We start from the raw sequence: 7,786 nt of genomic DNA on the forward strand, positions 1-7,786 counted from the left end.
GCAACTAACCAGCCAGTGATAAACAAGCACTGAGGCTTATGTAAAACACATATGAAAATGTGATGTCATGAAAATGACATACTGCTCTATTAAGTAATACGTCATCATAGCCCAACTGCGGAGATCGATTTTCAAAATTTAATATTGGTTTGCAGTTAAGGACGTCATTATTTACACACAGTCAACACACTTCTTGAAGGCTGTATTTGCACAAAATCATTTTGTGTCTTTTAGAATGGACATGTTCCCAAAGTGTACTGCCTGTCAGCTGCAGTTTACCCTGAAAGGCCCCGCCCCATACCTACTGCCCTGTCTACACGCTGTGTGTGAGACGTGTGTGACATCTGCCGCTGGTGGTGTGATAGCATGCTCTACGTGTCAGAGGGAGGTCAACCTCACAGACACAGCCCTCCAGAAGGATGAAGTGAGACAGAACGAAATATTCCACTTGACAATTAAACTGCGACCCACAGAACTCCTCTGTCCACATGAAAATGATGGCAACCAGGCTGTGTGTTGGTGTCAGGAGTGTGAAGGGTTACTTTGTGAATATGGCCATAACACGCACAGCAGCTTCAGACTATCGAGAAATCACTCCGTGCATAACTCAAGGGATATTGTTCCTCAAAATTTAGTGTGTGAAACAAATTGTAGAATACATAATCGGTATCTTCTTGATTTGTCTGGCACAAGTTGCCACACATCTACCTGTTGTCGATGTTTGAGAGGAGACCATGCTGGTCACGAGGTGGAAGAGTAGCATAAACAGTAGGGGTACGGGACCAGCCCATATAATCCATAGAATATAAAAAGGCATCCTTCCCTGACTCATATTAATTTATCAAACCCATAACACGACTACTTTTCATCTTCCCTGTAAAAAGTACCAAATAGTCTTACTAGTGAGAGGAAGACTGTGGGGTAAGGGACTAGTTTATGTAAGACAGGGAATCAAATTGTAATCATATCAACTTAAATAATTGACTTCAGCAAAACAGTTTAACCTGTATCTTCTATTATGTCGTTGTTTTTCATAATAAATGTTTGTTGGGCTTGGTGTATCCATTGTTTTATACATATATATATTCTCGTCCTCACTTGTAGCAGAACTTTTTTATGAATCTTTGATCGAATCACTTCTTTCATTTTGTTGTGTTTTTCTAGTTCATTTAGGATCAAACGAAACTCTTCCTCTGAGATTTTATATCACTCAGTGCGATGGAAATGTGATCTTCTATCGTGTTTAACGTTGTTTCAGCAAGAATTCTACTTTCATCGTGTTTCTTTGCTTTATGATTCAGTTTGCGGGATATAAATTTAAACCTCCTCCCACTATAGCTGTTAGTCCTAATACTACCGGTGTGGACACGATGGTTGTCCACAACCCAACTCCAACTGCACCTAATCCCATGCTAGTTGTTGTTAGGGTGGTATCAGCACCATCTATGTAGTTTAACGCTCTATTGTATTTTTTTTTTATGTGACGATGCCCGAATATCACGCTCTTGTTCTAGCTGACATTTTATTTCACATATCGGTTTAAGTCAAAATCCCTCTACACGCTTATAGGGTTAGATTACCATACAGGTAAATGGGTGAGATATTAATAATTGTGTATTCATCTACAATACGAACTCCATCGGTGCTTTTAGATGGCTCATAGCCTTGTCTTATTATGATTCGACAATGTTTATTCTCATGTCTTTTAAACCAAATTATTCTAAGGCCATCTAAAAGTATCCTTGGCGCGGAAATCTCTTCGAGATATACGTCTTTCATGAGTGTGGTCTGTGATTTTATACCATAATTTCAATCTGCAAAAAAATCATGTTGGTAATCGTATATACTGTGAATAACTAAACTGGCATTCAGGTTGACAGGATCTAACATATTATCAGTGTGACCTGCTATTCGTAATACTTGTATGGTATTATCTTTTAAGGGATTAAAGGATGTGAGAAGGATCCCGTTGTCAGTAATCTTGTCAGAATCCTATATAGGCAAAATATACTGTAGAGAATTTTTAAAGGGAAAACATGAATGAATGAACGGGTGCCACCCGCGAACGAACGAACGCACGAGCGAATGAATGAATGAATGAATGAATGAGCATTTAGTCTCAGCAGATTGCCCAATTTGGTCGCCTCTTATGACCAGCAATTGGGTACTGTGGACACATTCTGCACCGGGTCCACACGGGAGAAGCGCGCTTAGCGTTACCCAGCAACAGGTGGCACGAACGAGCGAATGAAGGAACGAACGAACGAACGAACACGAACGAACGAAGGAAAGAACGAATGAGCATTCAGTCTCAGTTAACACGACACACAGAAACTTAACAAGAAACTGCCTCACCTCAAACATACTACGATGTGCCTACAGCTGCATTCAACGCGAATGGTTGAAGTCTGATATGTGTGGATATGGTACTATCAGTGCTTTGAAAGACGAAGAGTGATGGTATGCATACCAAACCAGCGGTCTTATATCAGCTAAATATGATATGATATGATATGATATGATATGATATGATAATCCTTTAAACTTGATTCATGTGTTTTTGTATGTCATTATTCACACTAATTGCTTATACCATTTCAGAAAACTTTAAGGCAACACAGACCGATGACATTTCTGAAGCTCATAAACAGAAACAGGAAAGGATACGTCTAATATGCGATGGGTCCACGTATGAGAGTATATTGCTGTACACATAGACAGCCTCCATATTCTACTAAAAGTATAATCTATGTTTTAGGAAGTTGCAGAAATGAAAACAAATTTGGCTTCAGACCAAGAAGAACATTATCAGCTAATTGAGAAGGTGAATGCCCCAGCAAACAACATGAAACTGGTATGTCACTGAGATAATTTGCCTAAATCACGGGAATGGTAGATATGATTGCTTTAAATATTGTTTGAATACGTAGGGAGCATCGTTTAACTTGTCCAAACTGGTTATCATTGAGATCACAAATTCAAGAACATCACAACGTTACTTTACTGTTTGTCCTCATTATAACCCTGTATCAGTAATTTTGCATTATATTAATATTTTACAGACATATATTATATATGAGAATATGTGTTCTTATTATTAAAAATGTATCTAATTTGTCAGTTTCAATAAGTACACTTTAAGAAGCATCTACCACTGATTTCGCTATCGTTTGACTTGTCCAAGCTGGTTATCATTCAGATCTTATATTAAAGCAATCTGAAAATGCTACAAAAGTTTGACGGTCTGGTGAGCCAGATGCATTGTGAATCATTTTACGACCTCATCAAGTAGGGACAGACTGTGACGTCTTCGTTAAGGTCATGCTGCCTGCACCTCGCCATTGAATATAAGTACGGTGTAACCAGAGTTGTTTGTGGTGTCTATTTTCACTTTTTCCGCAGAAAATGCGGACCGGCTGAAGAGTAGTGCCTTGTCTGAATAGGTTAATGAGACTCATGTTTTCGTATGATCAAATATAGTGCATTGCACTAATGTTTTACAGATATATACTGCACACGTGAATGTCAATTTGAATTTCTTTAACAGCAAGCCGTTTTTCATACTTGCAGCTGCTAGCTGAGAAAGACAAAAGCCGTGAGATCGCCTCAGAAACCATTGATCGTCCAGAAACGTCCCTGACTGGTACGTACAGGAATATTTCAGAACGTTTCCCAACCTGATCTCTCTTCCTTTTCTTTTCCACTTCCCATATTACTGACACTCCGGCCGATTGATCTGAGTCGTTGTTTAATTATGTTTATCGGCAGGCTTACGTGTCATATTTTTTCTGAAAGTATTACGTTTAGTCATGTTGAGGTTATTGGACAGGCCATGTTATTGTACCCTTGCAGGTTTCCCAACTGGAGGCTGCGTTCATATGTTGAAGACGAGCGTGCCAGATACAGACATGGCACTGCATTGTGAGTACATAATTATATCTATTGAGAGGATGCCTATACACCTCTTCAACCCGCTAAGTCCCTGTGCACTTGTATTTCTCTTATGTTTCTGTAGAATCTAACAATAGATGTGAATAAGGAATAGCAAGCAGTCAAGTATACATTAATGGTCAATGTAAGTAGTGCTGTGGAAAGTACTATATGTATCTATTTTGGCAGTCAGTTATCCGGAGTCTTCTAGAACTGCACAGATGTATATGACATAGTTTTGACGTACCTAAGGTGTGAAGCATCCCATTTCACGACGAACAGTTTGTGAATAGCAATACCTCTTCCTGGGTACCATTTCTAGGCCTAGTTTGGAAGTTTCATCACCGAGGCCATGTGGGGAATGTTATTTGTCTGCTACTACAATTGTTTCCTTTCATTTATGACCGCTTACATGGTGTAGTGCTTAGAGTGTCTGCCTGGACAAGGGAAGGCCGCTGGTTCGATCCCGGTCGCGTCATACCAAAAGACGTTTAAATATGATGCTTGTTGGTTCCTGTCTGGCACTCGGCATTAATTGGTACACAAGGACTGGTCGACTCGGAGTCAGAATACTGAGTCTGAGTAAGATATTCATGCTTAACTGTGGCATGGTATCTTGATGACGTAGCACTATGAAACCAACTTCAGTCTGGGCTAGTAGAAGGCGCCACACATACACATGCATGCACGTCATCGTTTAAGCGAAATATTCTTAAGGGCGAGGTTAAACCCCATTTTACCTCATCTGACGTTTTGTTTACACAGCCATTTAATTTGTCCCCGACACAAAATTGTGTTCTCCCATAGTAATTACTTTGTTATGTTTATTGCTTTGTAACCTTGGTTCACTTTATGATACAACTGAAATATTAGCACCTCACAATGATAGCAAGTGCATTAGTGTAATGTGTAAGAAAAATGTTGTTGTATGGCATATATTCACAGGGACATGAGAGTGAAAATACAATGTGCCGTTGACACTGACATCCAAAGATCGAGGAAAAACAAAAACTACTTTGAGCAGCTGAACATGATATCGGCGCTATACAAACATAAATATTAGCATACATATATCAGAATCAATATCAGACACCCTACACCAAGTAGAAACTTAAATAAAGTCATGGATGGCTGAAAGAAAACTAAAGTTAATGATGACAAGACCGAGGTATTGTTGGTTGGAAGACAACAGCACATCGATAAGGGAGATGTTGAACAAGTGAAGGTTGCTTCTGCCAGTATTATACTGGAAAAAACTGCATCATGTTTTGGTTTTCAATTTTAGTTTTAGTTTTCAAGTCTGTTTAAATTGAGATCTAATGTTGTTGCTTTCTTTATTTATTCAGATTTTCAAATGTTCTTGTTTTTCAAAACACATTAAGCACTTAATACTTTTAATGTAACTTTCCAGCCGTTCAACCCCATAATTACTGTTACGTTTTTGTGGTGTTATATAGACATAACCCAGAATGACCTTTTACCCTGAAGGAATGCGCCGAATGGGCACAGGAACCACCGAATCGTGAATATGATTGGCAAAAAGATGACATACTGCCACCATAAATGGTGCCATACCACTGCTGACGTGGTCGATGCTGTTCACCATAAAGTGAGTGATTAAATTGCATTATGGCAGGCGTGATAACATTTGGCCCAGGTTTCTGCCCCTTGTTTCTGCAGACATCTCCTCAGACATTCTGAATGTTGTATTGACTTTCAGCTCTGAATTACCAATGTTGAGGGCGCTCAGTTTGTCGTCTCCGGACGTTTATCCATTTTGGCCTTGAAAGCGGTGATAGAGTTTGCCTGAGACGTCTCAATTTTCCTCTGATCTGTGTCTTCGTTTTGAATTGGTTCCAACTGATTCTTTAATTCGGCATCGTTTTGGTCCACTGTGTTCTTCAAGATCGTTAGCATTTCACTCATGGACGCTACTATGTAATTCACCGCATCAAATTGGCCAGTCAGTGCTTTCATAGACTCACTCACGCTGTTGTCCACTTGGTGGACATCGTAGTAGAGCGAAAAGTGCCTTTTTCATTTTCAGTCACCAGAATATTATCCACAAAACTGTTGAAACCTCCCAAACTTCTTCGTCTTCTCCATACTGGCTTCCGAAACTGAAAAAGGTAAAATCTGAGGTGCATCACTATCAATAGAATTTCAAACATATTGGTCACGTCACATAAAGAAGAAAATCTTTCCAAGTGTGTTTGGATGTTTACAATTCATTCAGTTGCTTTTGATTTCAGATGTTCTTTTCATTTAGAACCGCGTGAAGATCCGAGATAGAATTGATCTTCCATGCTTATGGTAAGAGACAGCTAATGGGAACTGCCAGTCTGATTGACACGATAGACAAATGTCATCGTATCCCAGATCCGCAGAGACCCGTGAAGGTCCCGGGGTAGAATAGGGCTTCAGCAGCCCATGCTTGCAATAAAAGGCAACTATGCTTGTCGTAAGAGGCGACTAACTCGATCGGGTGGTCAGGCTCGCTGACTTGGTTGGCTCATGTCATCGGTTCCCAGTTTCCCAGATCGATGCTCATGGATGTCACTGGATTAACTGGTCCAGTCTGCATTATTTTACAGACCGGAGCCATATAGCTGGAATATTGTTGAGTGTGGCGTTAAACAGCAAACAATCAATGCCTCAACAGAATTGTACCACATTCTGGAAAGTATAATGAGGCAGAATGTTCGGGAAATATTTTAATGACTGAAACCAGGTCATGTGACACTCCAATCTTGACACTGTTTGATATTCCACCTACTGTTTTGTTATTGCACCACGTACATTCGTTATACAGCATTTTGCCAATGATATTGAGACTTACCCACCTAGTAGATTTCATAATGTAGATGTCATTACATGACTCACTTGACTTACGTTTGTAGGTATAACACTGAAGTATGACAAGGACAGAGTCAATAACGACAAAGTCCACATCAACACAGAAGGAGAGCTGGTCAACAGGAAGTCGGACACCAGACCTGCAGGGGTGGGGAGACTGAAGACGTATGAGGGCACATGCAGTACTGTCCCCCTTCCCCAGGATGGCTGTCCCCAGTACTGGGAGGTGGAGAACTGGGTCACAGTGGACGAACCACTCTCAGACAATTGGCTCATCCTGGAGATTGGAGTAAGTAGGGAGGAGGAGAGGGACGTGCATCATTGTATAGCTGGACGTCCTCACTCCTACAGTATGAACGTCTCCCAATGTACTGTACACGGAGGGATATGTAGGTGGATATGGAAGGAGGGGGAGTGTGTACTGTGTCTGCCTGACACTCTCCCTAACACAGCAGGGGCATCACACACACTACATTACGGTGTTGTCTATGACGATGTCAGGAAGAAGATTGTCTTCGTTGATGTGAAGGAGGAGAAAGTCATGTCGACGGTAGAGAATGTCGACTCAAGTGAACCACTGTGGCCGATGTTCGGAGTGTATAACCCAAGTCTCCTCATTGTCAGCATGAGACTTGTACTGGGCAATGACATCAACAGGACAGAGGAGAAAAAAGTCACGATTGTCAAGGCACTGAAGTGATGGTGATACTGATGCTGACTATGAACACACCGTTTTGTAGCAGATACCTAAGGGCGTCCGTAGTTAATTTGAGTATGTCATCTACGCTGCCCTTAGAAATCCCACTTGCCCATACAATAAAGAAAATATTTTTTTAAACTTTGCGCTGCCAATTCTCAATTGTACACCGCTCATTGAAACAAAATGCCTGACAAAAACAATTTTAAAAATGAGCTAAATGTATTAAATTTCATTGAAAAACGAAAACGAAAAACGAATCTTCATCCTGAACTCTTGCACCTTTAATCCCTGTCACGACTT

The 7,786-nt window shown here is 40.5% G+C and overlaps 1 pseudogene; it reads left to right on the plus strand.

The window, feature by feature from the left end:
* The first annotated feature begins 226 nt into the window (after window positions 1–226).
* Window positions 227–7,486, plus strand: LOC137280954 (uncharacterized; annotated as a pseudogene).
* Window positions 7,487–7,786: the final 300 nt, after the last annotated feature.

This window comes from Haliotis asinina, chromosome 4 (assembly GCF_037392515.1).
Source record: "Haliotis asinina isolate JCU_RB_2024 chromosome 4, JCU_Hal_asi_v2, whole genome shotgun sequence".
NCBI lineage: Eukaryota > Metazoa > Mollusca > Gastropoda > Lepetellida > Haliotidae > Haliotis > Haliotis asinina.